Genomic DNA, 17,547 nt, shown 5'->3' with positions numbered 1-17,547 from the left:
TTGGCTGCAAATTGTACTGCAGCAATTATAATCTACAGGCATCACCTTTTATTGACTTTGCCTTGTCGTTCAGGACATATCTTGGTATACTTGTTGTAGTACAATTATTTGCTCTCAGTGGCCCACATTTACTATGATAAGTGCATCAGTTTTTTGGAACACACTATTTTAAAAAAATGTATTCTTCAAGAAAGACTTTTTTCCAACATCCTTGAAATTTCCTGGTTTTAAACTACAGTAAAATGTGGGCAAGGCCAGCTTTTGCCCATTTTAATTCTGGCACACAAAAGTAGTATAGATTAGACTGACTTAGCGTTGGGCTAAGGTTTTTGGTGTACAGAATTTTGGCAGATTGGGACACATTTTAGGCTCAGAATTTCAGCGCAGTGGGGCATGTGGAAACATTTCAGAATAAACTAAGACAACAAATAGGTGGTAAAAACTAGACTAGACTGTCTAAAAATGCACCAGGTTTTTAATCAAGCATTAGCTATTGTGATAAAATTGGCACATTTTCAGACTGTCTGAGTACAATTACTCTGTCTATAAATTAGCCAGGATTAGTAAATGTGGGCCAATATGTCTCATTTTATTGCCATTGCATTACCAAGATTTGATCTACGTGTACATGTTGGACTTGGATTCCTTTCCCACCAGAGGAAATTATTCTTGGGGCCCAAACCCCATAGCATCAATATATAGATAATAGATTGTGATTCAAAGGAAGAGACCCTAGTAGCAAGTTACTGGCTCCAAAGGAAGCTCGGAATGTTTATATTTCTCCTGGACCTTTGAAGCCCACTATTGTATCAGAGCCAGGGCCCACCAGGGGTTCATCTGGTACTCTGGTGGGCCAGTCTGAGGCTGTACATGACTTCACTGAGTTCAATGGAGTATTTAGCACACACAGTGGCTTAATGGCCCTAACGTTTTTATTTGTTGGGCTACCATAGGGCTCTTTATTAATATGTTTTTAAAGAGTTTATTTTTTCTTTTTATTTGATTTATTTGGGGAAAACCTGGAAAAACTAAGAAGTCCTTTTTCCAAACTATAGCTCTTTATTCTTTATGTATTCAGGCTGATACTAAAATATATGATTCACTTGAATGGGAAGAAGCCATTGTAATTTAATGGGATCGAGAAGCTGTAATTACACTGCTCACTGCTGCAATGTCGACGGCGAGCAGATAAACAGTGAAGAGAACACAGCACTCATACGAGCGCTGAGTTCTCTTCAAGCAGTTGATAGGAGGAGGTACTGGGAGTCGGACCCCTACCCATCTGATATTGATGACCTATCATGAGGATATGTATTTGATATTGGAAACCGTACAAACCCTTTAAGATGTATTGCTCATTACAGTATGTGTTGGTCATGTTAACATATATACAATATGTATACTTTTGCATGAATGACTATATGGACAGTTTTAGTTTGCATGAGTTTAGATTTATTCCTCATTTTTTCTCTTTGTATTTTAGTAACAAAGTTTATAGGCCGAAAAAAGATATCTGTCCATCCAGTTCGGCCTGTTATCCTGCAAGTTGATCCAGAGGAATTTTATTATTATTATTATTATTTTTACTTACTATTGTAATATACAGGTGAAACTCGAAAACTTAGAATATCATGCAAAGTTCATTTATTTCAGTAATGCAACTTAAAAGGTGAGATAGACTCATTACATGCAGAGCGAGATATTTCAAGCCTTTATTTGTAATAATTTGGATGATTATGGCTTACAGCTTATGAAACCCCAAAGTCACAATTTTGAGGTACCCTTTGCTTAGGGGGTATGGATTAATTAGCTGACTAGAGTGTGACACTTTGAGCCTAGAATATTGAACCTTTTCACCAAATTCAAATTTTAAGCTGCATTAATGCAATTCCTTTTAATTTGCATTACTGAAATAAATGGACTTTTGCACGATTTTTCGAGATTCACCTGTATGTTTGGCACACAATATGTCCCCCAGGAGACCATACCTGCTTCCTCTTCTCATTGAGATTGCAGGAGCTTTTATCCCACGCCATATATGTATGGAGCTCGGATTAAAGCCCAGCACCAAGTGCCATACATGTACATCAGGTTCAGTTGTAAAAGAATGCCATTTTTAGTTTCAATAGTTTTTTATTTTATCAATAAAAACAAAGAAGTATTCGGACATGGACAACATCACAGTAATCAGATGAGAACATGCGTTATGACAATACATCTGTGGGCGCAGCCACTACTACACAATAATACACAATACTGTTATCAGAGGTCTATCAAGTATGTTCGACACCATAACCGCACATATCAGCAGTAACACAGGTGTAACGCCAAAACATCTACAGGTGTTATCTACATTCCGCAGCATAGGTCTTGCCGACATAACAAACTGAGAGCACACAGATACATAAAAGAGTGACCCGAGAGGTCGCTGTTTAGTGACACCAACAGTATAAACAAACCAAACCAAGAGCTGTGGGTTACCACAGAGCAACCTAGGGCAAGGCCTCTTCTAGGGAAGAGGAAATAATGGAGAGAGGGAAAGGAAAACACAAGGGGAAGGGGTTAAGAAATACCCGTATCGTATTTCAGTTGTATCTCCGCTGCTCCCACCCGTATCCAGGGCTCCCTCCTCAAGGGGAGTAGAAGGGACTACGGATCCACTCACTCCAAGTCGCCTGCCTCAATTTAATGGGAATGGTTGATGAGGGTAAAGAATGTTCATACCTGCAAGTCTGATTAATCTCTTGTATAACTTCGGAAATCGAAGGAGGGACTTGATTTTTCCAGTGTCGGGTAACTACCAGTTTGGCGCTGAGCAAAATGTGGCCTACAATGTGTCTATTCGGGAGCGGTACTTCCTTAATCCCAATGAACAACAAGGCTAACTCTGGGGGTGGGTCTATTTTTTGCCCCGCTAGATTTGAAACCAAACGAAAGACTGGCTTCCAATAGTCATTTAGGATGGGACATGACCAAAGGATATGGAGTAAGGATCCGCCCCCTCCACAGTTTCTCCAACAGTATGGCGATGTAGAAGGATAAATTATATGAAGTCTCTGGGGGGTAAAGTACCAATGTAGGATGGTTTTTAGACCTGCCTCATAGTGAGTGACACACTTGAAATTAGAAGCTACAAATCCAATAGCATCAATCCATGAGTCTTCTGGAAAGGTCCTATTTAGATCCCTTTCCCATCTGAGGACAGGAGGGGATTTAACAAAAGAAGCTTTATCCCCCAGTATGTCATAAAGTGATCTTGTGGAGTGTTTTCTGAACAGGGAGGGGAACCGGAATAATCGCAATACAGATGAGTTGACCTGCGGGGGCGATTGAAGGGTCTTTGAAAGGAAGTGACGTATCCTTAAATATGTGAAAAATTCAGAGTGAGGTAATGCAAAAGCACTTTGAATGGAAGGAAATGAGAGAATGGAGTGGTCAGCCATCAGCTGGGAAATAGTGACGACCCCTTTATCTCGCCATGGCGCTAAGTTAATGTCGGGTATGGACAACTCGATAGCCCGTGTGGAGGCAATTTTGAAGAGCTGGTATGATTCCTCTTTCGATGCTTTATGAATGGTGGTCCACAGGGCTCCAACATGCGATATTGTGAGCAGAGTGGGTGCGGGGGAAGCAGGACCCCACAACAGGTGAATTAAGTAGTCTCTAACCGGAACGTGTTGTAACGCATGGCTCTCAATCTGTTGCCACGCTTTTTCATTACTCGACGCCCACCATTCCCTAGCAAAGGAAAGGCCGATTGCTATAAAATAATCTCTAATGTTTGGGAGACCCGCTCCACCAGCGCGTCTCCTTCTGGTCAAGAGTTCGCGAGCTATCCTAGGCTTAGAACCTCCCCATATGTACTTGCCCAATAATGCCTGGGCTTTCTGAAAAAATGCAGCTGGGATCGGGATTGGGAGGGCCCGAAAGATATAAATCAGCTTAGGCAAGGTCATCATCTGGAACGATGCAATCCTACCCACCCAAGAGATTGTCTGCATAGAAAAGCTTGCGAAGTCAGTAGACAAGGTAGTGAGAAGGGGGACATAGTTCTGTGTGTATAATAAAGAACAGGGCGAGGTGATCTTGATTCCTAAATAGGAGATCTCTGAACACTGCCAGTCAAGGTCGTGTGAAGCTTTCAGAGTGGCTAAATCTGCGGGTGAAATGTTGATAGGGAGGGCCTGAGATTTCGAACTATTAATCTTGTAATACGAGAGGGAGCCATAGTGAGAGATCACATCGAGTGTGGCCGAGAGGGAATGTGAAGGGTTTGTCAACGTGAGAATGATGTCATCAGCGTATAGGGTAATGGTATGGGCTCTATTACCAACTACAATCCCAGAGATGGTGGGCAGGTTTCTGATATGTTGTGCCAGTGGCTCCAATGCAAGAATAAATAGAAGCGGTGACAGTGGACAGCCCTGTCGCGACCCGTTAGTTATTATGAACGGGTCCGACAGGATTCCATTAACCCATACTCTCGCCGAGGGGTGTGAGTACAGACTAGAGATGGCATGAATAATCGGACCTGAGAACCCCATCCATCGGAGAGTGGAAAAAGCGTAGTCCCAATGTAAGCGATCAAACGCTTTTTCGGCGTCCAAGGTCACTGCAAGCATTGGAAGAGAATGAACCTCCGCATAGTCAACCAGATCTACGATGCGTCTGGTATTGTCGGAAGCCTGTCTTCCCGTCACGAAGCCGGCCTGGTCCGAATGGATCAAGGAAGGAATCAGGGGAGAAAGCCTGCTTGCAATGAGCTTGGCAAAAAGTTTTATATCAGAATTTAACAGGGAGATCGGCCTGAAATTTTGGGGCACATCAGGGGATTTGCCTGGTTTAGGAATTGTGACCACTAGAGCCTCCAACATGTCCGCCGGGAATGGGTCGCCCGCCATTACCTTATTAAACAGACTTAGTAGGTGGGGGAGGAGGGCGGGTAGAAAATGACGATAATATTCGTTCGACAGCCCGTCGGGGCCTGGAGATTTACCCTGGGGTAATGACATGACTACTTTGGTCAATTCTTGGGAGGAAACAGGGGAGTTGAGAGATAGAAGTTGCGCTTCGTTTAGAGTGGGCAAAGACGCTTTGGAAAGGAAGTCTGCCACCAGTGTCGGGTAATCTTGCGGCAGAGGGGTATGGTCTTTTAAATTGTACAGGGTTTGATAGTATAATTTGAATTGATCAGCGATGTCTCTTGGATCCATCAATTTCGCCTTTGTAACCGGGTGAAGTAAGTATGGGATTTTGGATTTGGCTTGTTGCTTTTTAAGCTGCTGGGCCAGGAGACGGCCGGCCTTATTTCCCTGAGCGTAGAACTTTGATTTCATTCTAAGAAGAGATTTATGATAGTTTTGCAACAATAAAGCACTCAATTTATTTCGCGCTACCCGGAGGGAATTAGAGCCGTGTAGAGTGGGGGAGGACTTGTTAGTAGTTTCCAGATCCGCTATTTCTTTCAAGATCAACGCTATATCCCTCTCCCTGTGCTTCTTTAAGTTAATATTCAATTTAATTAGGGAACCTCTCATGAAGGCTTTATGGGCCTGCCATAAAACAAAGTTACTCGAGACAGAGCCAACGTTGAACTGAAAGAACTCGCAGAGGTGGGCAGACAATTCCTCAATGCATTTAGGGTTATTAAAAAGAAAAGTGTTGTTTCTCCACACTGGGGCCCTGTGGGATTGGTACTGTTCCTCAAGAGTGATAGTGATGGGGGAATGGTCAGACCACTTTATCAAGCCTATCTCTGAGGAGGTAGTATGGAGCAGGGAGGTATGGTCCACCATAAAAAGGTCTATCCTGGAATAGGAGAGATGCGGGACCGAGAAAAAGGTATAATCTCTCTCCAGGCTATGTTGGGCCCTCCACACATCATACAATCCCTCTGACTGCAAAAAGGAGGTTATACCCACATCTGTTCTACGGGAGGGGGAGGAAGAATCCAAGGTAGGTTGCAGGACCGAATTAAAGTCCCCACAAATAATCAGTTTACCTTGCTTAAGTGAGTGAACCTGGCGCATGACTTTATGTAGAAACGCCAGCTGATGTGAATTAGGGGCATATACATTGACAAGAGTGTATACTATATTATTGATGGAGCACACTAAGATCACATAACGGCCAGAAGGGGCTGTCTTGGAGGCAATTAGGGTGAATGCTACCGTGTTTTTAACTGCAATAAAAGTACCTCGTTTTTTCCTGGAGAAATGTGAGTGAAAGACGTTTGAAAAGAGGCGATGATGTACTCGGTAGGCGTCTGCTTGGAGTAGGTGGGATTCCTGAATGCACAGCACATCGGCATGGGAAGCCAATGCTTCAGCCCAGAGATAGGTACGCTTTTGAGGGCAGTTCAGGCCTTTGACATTGAAGCTCATAATCTTGAGACCCATCTCTACACAGTGCAGGACACCTATATATTAGGAAAGCAACGGAGATACAACTTCAGCTCAGTGTAATACAAAGTGGAACTATAAAAACAGACAAATATTCCTTAAAGTGACAGATGTAAAAACAACTTTCCTAGACAGAGAAGGAAGGGTTAGACGACAAAGGGAGGAAGGAAAGCGGGTTAGGACAGGTTATGATGGGAGGCGACTATCCAGTCACCTAGACAAACTAGGGGCGAAAGTCCACTGCCAGGGCTGGCGAGGTAGAGAACAAGTAGAATGAGGTAGGAGATCGCACCGGTTCTGTGTGAGCAATAGAAAGCAGCCCCTTATTAGAGTCCAAATGCCGTGTTAGTTCCGTCATCCGGTGGGTTCCACATATTCAAGGCGTCCATTCCTATCAGGAGTGCTACATATCAAATAGAGGGCCCGTAGCAGTCCCTATGAAGAATGAATAAGGTTATAGTGAGAAAGCTTCACCGTTTCATACGGCGCTGGGAGTGGTTGTTTTCTTCGCGCCGCTGACATCATGGCTTCCTTGGTATGAAAAAAGTGGATGCGAGCAAGGGTGTCGCGCGGGATATGGGACCCTAGATGAGAGGGCTTTGGAATCCTGTGAGCGCGATCTATGATCATGTCTGGACCCGGAATCTGAGGCAGGAGCAATTTCATGAGGCCTTTCAAGTATGGTTGCAACTCCTCTGGGGTCACCTCTTCAGGGATGCCTCTAAACTTAATATTGTTGCGCCTGGAGCGATCTTCCATGTCAGCAATCTTTAAATTAATGGCTTCAATCTGGTCCGCCATGTCATTATGAGCGTCAATAAGCTCGTTTTGGGACGCCGCAAACTCGCCCATTTTTGTTTCAACATGGTCAATTTTTCTTTCAGCTGCCTGTATTCTGGCGAGCACGGGGTTAATGAGCTTCCCCATATCAGTGCTGAGAGAGAATTTTAAGGCCAGCAGCATATTCTTTAGAGAATCCTCAGTGACTAAATTATTAGAAGTAGGGAGACTCTGGAACGGGTCATCCGGCTGTTCAGCAACATGAGACTTGTTGACAAAGTCACTGACCTGCACAGCATGTGGTTCGGAGACCTCCAGGTTCAGCTGCTGAGAGTTTCTAAGTTGTGGCCATTCACAGCGGCCTGCGCTGACTGAGGGGGATCGGGCGCCATCTTGTCCAGCATGTGCCGGATCTGCGACGTCTGCAGGAGTCGGAGGGAGCGATGGCTGGGGGCCATGGAAGAGGTGAGTCAGCTCTAGATGGTCCGGTGGGGACGGGGAGCGGACTGCAGGTGAGGGCGACGGAGCGCTGAGAGGGGATGCTGGCGGGGATTCCGTCATGAGGCCGGCGCCATCTTTCCCTCTCCCCCTTGTGAAGAAAGAGTCCACTGACCCGTACTGTAGCTTCGGGAGGGATCGCTTCGATTTCCCCATGGCTGTAGGGGACGGCAGTGATGGCTGTAGGTGGAAGAACGGCCACTCAGAAGCTGTTGTTTATGGGCTGGCTGCGGAATAGTAGCTGCGGTGCAGTAGCTCCTCTAACATGCGGCCATCTCGCTCAGCAGCCAGGCCACGCCCCCAAAGAATGCCATTTTTAACTGCAGACAATGTATGGACTTTTATATTGAAAACACTGAACAGAAAGTTAGTTGGCACATCCTGCAAAATGAAACACAGGTTCACATTGCAATGGATAAAAATACACAGTAACAACAAACACAATGCAATAGCACACTGCAAACATGACATATATGAACTAATGCTACATTCACTATAAAAAATTACTTGATGTACATAGCAAATATATTTTGATCAAAATGATTTGTGCCCATCCATCATGGCAAGGTGACCTCTGTGGGATGGGAACCTACTCTAAATGATGCCTCTCTCTGTGCCAAACGGCCTCAGATTGATTCAGGGAAAATAGGCTTCACACTTGGCCCAGGAAGGGATATCTCGCAGAGCAGATCCAGCATATACATGTAGAGCCTATTTTCTATAATTCCTGAATTAAACTGAGGCCCATTGGCAGAGCGAAAGGTATTTTATAGATTAGGTTTCCATTAGTATTGAGGGAAGTAAAGCATTTGCAGCAGATTTCAGTCCGACGTTAAGGAAAACTCCTAATTTCTTTGCGCTTCATGGTTTTCCTAAAATGGCGGCCGCAAGTGTTACAAAGCCAAACTATGTGCAAAAGCCTGGGAACGCAAGATCCCCCATAATGCCGTGCAGCCAGCCAATCCGCAGATAGCCATCCCCTGTGATGTCACATCTCTATAAAACCCTCATCCTGCATGGTCTTCACCATTGTCCTGTGAACTGAGCATAGGGAGAGACGTGGCAAGTGCTCATGCGCTAGGGACAGTGTTGCTGAAAACGATTAATAGAAGAATTCAATACTAATAAGATGGAAGCCTTTATTATTCCTGTGCCAGCATGCCAACCAATACCATCCAGTCTGCACCCCTTAGGGGGGGGTCAGGTCTTATTAATGACCATCCTCTTCTTTTGCTGGCTTTACTTCCTAGAAAATTCAGCAAGATGCAGAGAGAGGAGGCGCTGGATGTTCCTGGTGACATATTCTCATCAATATTAGATGACGTGGAAAAGGAGGAAAAGAAGATGGGAGAAAAAGGACTCCTTCCTGTAGGGCAGAAGAACACTGGGGTTAGAGAAGTGGGTATGCCAGCATATTGTTCCCCCACCTAACCAGCCAAACCCCATACCAGCAACAGCCCTTGTTTAAAGGTGCTGCCCGGCCATTAACAATGAAGATCGACTATACAGTGTGGTCTTCATAATTAAACGAAAGGCAGCTGCGGGCTTAATGTATGCGCAGTTCTTCACCACAGCATAGCCACAACCTGCCCGCAGCACAGCCGCTCTGTGTGGCTGTACCCTAAGGGCTTGTTCACAAGAACGTGTGATGCCCATTGCCATATTGCGGACCGTTACGTGGCCATTCCGCATCACGGATGCGGACCCATTCATTTAAATGGGTCCGCAAATCCGGAGATGCGGAATGGAAGAACGGAACGGAATACTGCAGAAGTACTACGGAGTTCTTGCACATGACCATTGTTTTGGTCCACATCTGAACTGCTTGGATGCAGACCCATTCAATTCAATGGGGCCGCAAAAGACGCGGACAGCACTCCATGTGCTGTCCGCATCCGTTGCTCCGTTCCTTGGTCTGCAACAAAAATCTAACCTGTCCCATTCTTGTCCGTTTTGCGGACAAGAATAGGCAGTTATATTAATGGCTGTCCGTGCCGTTACGCCACTTGCAGAACGCACACGGAAGCCATCCGTGTTTTGCGGAGTGCGGACCACAAAACACACAACGGTCGTGTGCATGTAGCCTTACGTTCCGTTTTTTTGCAGATCCATGTTTCTGCAAAAACCTTCCGTTTTTTACAAAAGTGCATCCGCATCCGTTCCCTGTTTCCGCAAAAAAATAAAAGAAGGAATAGATGTTAATAGGATACAAAAAAAAAGATGTTTAAAAACAGAGGACATGTGATAGAACAGGCGCCATTTTATTGTGCTTTTGATGTTGTTCAGAGCTGTGTGAGAAACCTTTGCTTGGCTGGCATCGCTTTCTTCCTATTTCTCAGCGATCATGGCAGAAGACCTGGATAACGTACTATTTCACTGAATTCTTTCTCAGCGATTCAGACGGCAGTCAGAGATGCTGGATGAAGACCCGGGGAGGAAGAGGAGACGAGTGGGTCCATCCCATTGTTGCTTAGTGCCTTCACAAAGGACAATTTCATACATTATATAACGAGCTGCGACGTGACCCCGTCAAATTCAAGAGCTATTGCCGGATGTCCATGGAAGCTTTTGATCGCCTGCTGGTCTGTCTTCATCCTGACTTTCTTGGACACCAGTATGAGGTGCAGCATCGCAGCAGACCAAAGGTTGATAGTCACCTTGAGGTAAGTGAATTTTATATTTTTTATTAATAATATATATTGAATATTAATTTATGTAAATTACGGTAATATTTAAACATTTATATATTTTTTTAGATTCCTTGCAACTGGAAACTCATTTCCATCGCTGCACTTCGAGTTTCTGCTTGGGAATCTTAACAATCTCTGGGATTGTCTGTCATCCCTGCAAAGTCATCTGGAAGCGACTCAGAGAAGCGGTGATGCCCACCCCCAAGGCGGAAGATTGGCTTTGTATCGCCGAGGGATTTCAACAATCTGTGCAGTTCCCTAACTACATTGGGGCACTGGACGGAAAACACATCCGTGTAAAGAAGCCGCCACACTCAGGGTCCCGGTACTTCAATTACAATCAATATTTTTCTGTAGTGCTGATGGCATTGGCTGACAGTAATTATAGGTTTGTAATTGTTGGGGCCTATGGGAGCACTTCAGACGCCCGCATCTTTAGTGCTTCCAGAATGAGTCAACGGCTTCAGACAAACCAGCTTGTCCTGCCAGAGCCCAGAAGACTACCCGGATCTGCAGGTTTGCCAGCTCCATCTGTGATCGTGGCAGATGAAGGATTTGCATTGTCACCCCACCTGATGCGGCCCTTCCCTAGACGCGATCTGGATGACCGGAAGCGCATCTTCAACTATTGATTGACTCGCTCCTGTCGGTATGTGGAGTGCGCTTTCGGAATACTACTGTCCACAAAGTGGAGAGTGTTCATGTCATCCATACAGATGAATCTGGACAATGCCACCCTGGTGATACAGGCCTGTGTACTCCTACACAACTTCACCAGGATTCACGATGCCTCCACAGATGCAGAATTGGGCCTAAATATGACATCTTCTGTCATTTTAGACCTGAGCTGGCCTGGACGCCCTGGAACGGCTGGACTAGCTGTTCGGGAACTCTATGCCGACTACTTCTGCAGTCCCGAGAGGGCATTGTCGTGGTTTAATATTTAAATTAAATTGTATTTTCTTAGTTTAGTTAGATCCCCTGTTGTTAGTTTAGATTAGGGACTCGCAAGAGAATGAGGACCCTTGACGTGGGCTTGCGGGCTGAAGTATTTTGTAAAATCCAGATTAATTTTTAAATTTGGTGTAAATACCTTCTAATACCTAATTTCTAAATACGTCTTAAAAAAATTATTTATTCATTTTTATATTTAAAATTTGTGTATGTCCTCACAGCTAAACACGAAAATGTCCCATTTTTATTAATAAAAATTGTATATTTGTATAAGTCTGCATTCAGCTTTGAACAAGGACTATACCAGATGTAATCAGGCCTGCAATCCACTAAGAATAAACTTCTACGCAGAAAAGGTAAGTATACAACATCATATCACAGGCAGAACCAGCGATATGAGCATTTAGGGATGTCACCAGCACTAATTTGCAGGCTTCTGCACTGACCTAGCCTGTTAAAAGGCTAGGGCAGTGGTTAAGCCGGCCCATCATAGTAGGTGACTTCACCAAACACGCTGATTGACGGAAGCATCTGCCCGTCAGTGTGTTGATTTTACAAAAAGAGCCCTTTCCATGCGCGATCAAGCACAGGGCAAGGGTGAGCATAAAATGCTCAGATTCTCATATCGCAGGGTCTGCCTGGATATAAATATGGTTATGTCCGGGTTCAGCTCTGAACCCGGACAACCCCTAGGGGGAGGGGACATGATAACTTCTACTATTTACTCAATCTCCATGCTACTCAAGCATTTGTGAGATTAAAAATAATAGAAGTCATTATGTGCCGTATAATAAATTAGATGATTTTCCGTTGTGCGGCCGTTCCATGTATTGGTGACCAAAAAATTTGGTCCACAATACACAGGCAACGTCCATATGGTGACCATGTTGCATCAAGACCTATTCAACTTGTTCTGTCTGCACAGCAAAATAATAGAACAAGTTCTATTTATTTGCGGTCCAGAGGTACTGTACAGACAGAAACACCATGAAAGCACTCCGTAGTGTATCCGATCCGTGCTTCTGTTCTGTACAGCAAAGCATCTTCTGTATTAAGGACCCATTCAAGAAAATGGGTCCGCATCCGTGATGCGGGGTGCACACAGCCGGTGCCCGCATATTTTGGACCCGCTGTTTTCGGGTCTCAGTATGGCAAAGGCCAGACAACGACTGTGTGCATGAGGCCTTATAATTTATTATAAATATTTTTTATAAAAAATGTGTCCTCCCGCACACTACCGTGTGCTGCCCGTTGCTGTATTGCAGCCAGCAAACAGCAGGTCTGCTATATACGGCCACCGGTACGTGTGCATTTAGCATCACGTATGCGGATCGATTTACTTGAATGGGTCCACAATCACGGTGATGCTGAATTGACGGATCATGGACCCATTCAAGTTGAATGGGTCTGGATCCGTCCCGGCTGCTGCACGGACGGTCTCAACATTTGTGTGCATCAGGCCTTTTTTAATAATAATGACCTAAACAGATAATAGGTCATCACTATTAAATACAAACATACTTTTTAAAATGTAAACCTTTGTAAAGATAAAATACAAACAACATATTAACAATATAAAATGTTTTTATTACAAAAAAATAATAATTAAGATCGTATAATTCCCTCATGAAAGGGCCAGGGGTATTAATGATAGGGGGATCAGGACAATTCAGACTGGAAGGAGGGGTAACAAGATTAAGCATTTGATCCCTTGATTTTTCAATATAATCAACAACGTGATGTGGCTCTTGAAGCCCTGCAAACTGATCGATCACCAGCGCAAGAGTTGAAATGCACCGTGTTTGCTGTTCATCTGGCACACAACGCAAGGAAAAAGCTAGCCCTTTTAAAGCCAATTCTTCCTTGCCGTCAGATCGATTCCGGTTTAGATATTCGAGTACCATAGTATCAACCTGGCCTCGAAGATCTAAACCGGAATCGATCATGACACGTCGCCCTCGTCTGCCAGAAGAACATCAAACTGGTGCAGCTGCTGCTACTAGGCTGACCTCAGGGATTGGCTCTACAGCTTCTTGATTTATATCTATTTCCTCCGAAGGCTGCAGTGCATGTGAATAGGATGCTTCCCCCGAGGCCTCCTGGTGTTCATCCTCAACTTGTCTTGCCTCTACTTCAGTGGACGGCGCTCATCTTTCCTCCACTTCAGTGGACGGTGCTTGAGAAGCACCACCTTCTGAGAGGTTGTCAACAGTTCTGTAAAAAAAATGTTATTATCAAATTATTTTATATAAAAATGTATTTAAATATTTAAAATATAATATAAAAATTACTTACGTTCTTATTTCCATTATTTGTTTAAGAAATTGCAGCTGTCGCGTGTACATATACAGTTTTTTTTTTTCTCCACTGTCACCGCTCCTCTGCTCAGTGTTAAGTTCCCTGCGGAACTGGTCCCGGCATGTGTACCAGCGTTTTTTTATTTGTTGTACTGAAAAGATAATAATAATAATAAAAAAAAAATTTATTAGGCAAAATTTGAATAAAAGCTCTAAGGCCTCATGCACACGACCGTTGTTCTGGTCCGCATCCGAGCCACAGTTATTGCGGCTCGGGTGCAGACCTATTCACTTCAACGGGGCCGCAAAAGATGCGGACAGCACTCTGTGTGCTGTCTGCATCCGTTTCCGTTGCTCCGTTACATGGCCCCGCAAAAAAAATATAACATGTTCTATTCTTGTTCGTTTTGCGGACAAGAATAGGCATTTCTACAATAAGCCGCCTGTTCCGTTCCGCAAATTGCCTTCCGTTCCGCATATGGTCTGCTCATGGACCATGTGGCTCAAAGGGCATACGGTCGCGTGTATGAGGGATGATACAAACATCCTTCTAGTATTAGGGCCCATGCACATGCTGCACATGCTGCATACGGCACTCCCCAATGCACGGAATGACTACTCAATGGCCATTTCCATGAGCCCTAATAATCAATTTTGTGAAATAGGCCTTCTATCAATTCATATCTAAGAAATTGAGACATATAGAATCAAAAATATGGTTATTAAAGTAAAAAAAAAAAAAATAATCTTACATGTTCATCGTTTGCTATGCAATAAGTTATCCATTGCAGAAAGGGAATTTATAATGTATGCTATGCCAGACATTTTCTGAATAGGCCTTTTGCACAAAATATATATAATTGACAATATTTACAGAAAAGTGAGTTGGCATCAGTCATGAAGAAACATAGAATATGTGCAAATGAGCATAAGTACTGTATCACTCAAAAGTACACTATCTATGCTGTTCTAGGACATATGGCCCACTCACGGAACATAAGGTGTCCCGCTCACATCTGTGGAGCAAGGTACTGGTAAAACCAGCCTGCCGTGCTACTGAGTGCAGGAGCGCACGGCGTCATAGCAACCATGAATGTGTGTATGAAGCTATTTAAAATACACATACTTTTTAATAAAATTATATACTCACTAATTTTTTCTTTCTTTTGCACTGATCATGAGGTCCATGCAGTGGCAAGTAATTCCTTCCCAACGTCTTCCCACAACCGGTCTTTTCTAATGCGATCATGGTACACCTCAGCTCTGGTGTCCCATAGGGCTGGGCGCTCATGGATGAGCACTATGAGTTTCTCCACATCTAATGATGCCATAATCAGTCACCTCTACCTGCACTCCTTCCAACTTCTGCAATACTTTCCCTGGTTCTGAAGGTCACAGGGGATTAGTGAAGTGAGGAATGCCACTTTTTACACTATTCTGTCACTTACCTAAAATAAAATCTTTTCCACCTGGGCAACCTATTAAATCATAGTATGACAGCCACCACTAGAGGGAGCATGGGAGCTAAACTGGAGTCAATAATAACCATTATGGAATAGGCTTCCATGCCTGCTACAATGGCGGCTGCAGGCAGCCAGCATATTATGTTTAGTACTAAAAATGCTAAATAAATATATGTAATATCAGCTATGTCAACAACTTTTTGACAATTTACATGTAGCAGCAGGAGATTTATTTGATACTATAATGATACAAAAAAATAACTGCACGTTATCATATCATACTTGCTGACTAGAACCAATGTTAGTAAAAGTAACTTCAACTTTTTTTTTCTTTTTTACTTAATATGATGATTTTCTAATGGTGGCATCCACCAATGTCAGTCATTTCAGTGCCCATAGGAATAAATCCTAAATAGAATGTATGCTGTTTTACCTATGTTACTGTTATGGTAGTTGTAGGAGTCCTGGAACTCTATTCATTACATCTCCCTTGTGAACTAAATGCTGTTCGTAGGGGTTGGTCTTAAGTTCAGAAAGAGCAGAGATATAAATGTATAAATTACAAGTTTTACTGAAACTTTTCCCACAAAACTATATATGAATCTGCTCAGCTTTTCCTGTTTTATAACATTCTGCCTACAGACTGCATTGCATTTTGTAGGCTTTCTAAGCATATCTCAGTGTGCTGAAGCTGTAGTACATAGAGGATATGACATGTACAGTACATGCTAGGACACAGCTCTGCCCTCAACATACTGATGCCTAGTCCTGTTAATCAAGGGGAGAGGGGAGTGTGCAAAGCAGAAAGGTGTTACAAAGTAGTGCTCAAAGGATTCAGCACCACCTCCTGGTGCTCCATTGCTCATTTGTATATGAATAGAACATATTTAGCATACAGACAGAAGAAAGGTATTATTTTAATCAGCAATATGAGCTCTACCGTCTGGTTTAATAGGGTTGATTCTGATGACGGAGCCTCTTTAACCCCTTAAGGACCCTTGCCGTACATGTATGTCACAACTGGACGTGACTTAAGGACCGACGTACATGTACGGCAGGCTGATTGGGTGGGTGCAGGAGCTGCGCCTGCCCGATCAGCGGCACGGATCTGGCAGTAACTGACAGCCGGACCCCTGCTGCATACGCCAGGGGTTAATACGCCAGCATCGGTGTCTTCACCGATGCCGGTGTATTAACCCCTTGTATGCCACAATCAAAGCTGTGGCATGCAGAGGGTTTGCGGAGGGTACAGGTGCCCTCCGTATCTCCATCGGGTCCCTGCGCTGCAGTGGCGGTGACCCACAACTGGCAGAGAAGGCAAGCCCGATGCCTTCCATAGACATCGGAGCTTGCCTCCTACGGAAGCCTGTGAGATCCAGCCCTTAGGCTGGATCTCAAAGGCAGGCTGGCAACATAAAAGCTGACAGCTAATGCTTTACAATACAGGTTGTATTGTAATGCATTGCAGAGGAGATCAGACCACAAAAGTTGAAGTCCCATAGTGGGACACAAAAAAAAGTAAAAAAAAAGTTTTTTTCATAAAAAAAGTTTCAAGTAAAAAAGAAAATTCCCAAAATAAAACACATAATTGTGAAAAAAACATGGGATTTTGGGGCTTTTTGTCTTTACACCACTTAGGGAGACCTTAGACACCTGGGGGTTATCATCTCTTCCTTCCTCCTCTCCATATTCTGGTGCTCTACCAGTTCTTTTTCTCTTTGTGTCTTTGTCCAATGCGGCCCACTAGTCCTTCGGCGCTCCTCCTATCTAATCCCTTATCCAACACTCTGTTTCCCTTCCCCCCATCCTCCCACCCCCTTATATTCCCCTGTCCCCGTTTCCCTTTATCCCCATTTACTTTCCTCCTTTTCCCTCCTTTTTTTGCAAAACAAAACTATGGCTTACAGAATAGGGAGACACTTAAACATGATTTTTATGTTTCAAAAATGCTTTCATTGTGTTAAAAGTGAAAAAAAAAAAAGACATATTAGGTATCACCGTGTCCGTAACAACCAGGTCTATTAAAATATCACATGATCTAACCCCTCAGGTGAACATCGTAAAAAAAAATAAAAAAAGGGTCAAAAAAGCCATTTTTTGTCAACTTGCATCATAAAAACTGTAATACCAATTGAGTCATACGCACCCCAAAATAGTACCAATCAAACCATCATCTGATCCCACAAAAAATGAGACCCTACCTAAGACAACTGCCCAAAAAATAAAAAAGCTATGGCACTCAGAATATGGAGACACTAAAACATGATTTATTTTGTTCCAAAAATGCATTTATTGCGTAAAACTTAAATAAATAAAAGAAAGTTGAAATATTAGGTATTTCCATGTCCGTAACAACCTGCTGTATAAAAATATCACATGACCTAACCCCTCAGATGAACACCGTAAAAAAAAAACTGTGTCAAAAACGCCATTTTTGTTACCTTATATCACAAAAAGTGTAATA

Source organism: Bufo gargarizans, chromosome 4 (genome assembly GCF_014858855.1).
Source record: "Bufo gargarizans isolate SCDJY-AF-19 chromosome 4, ASM1485885v1, whole genome shotgun sequence".
In the NCBI taxonomy this organism is placed as follows: Eukaryota; Metazoa; Chordata; class Amphibia; order Anura; family Bufonidae; genus Bufo; species Bufo gargarizans.
The sequence above is the reverse complement of the archived record's forward strand: the minus strand, read 5'-3'. Positions refer to the sequence as shown.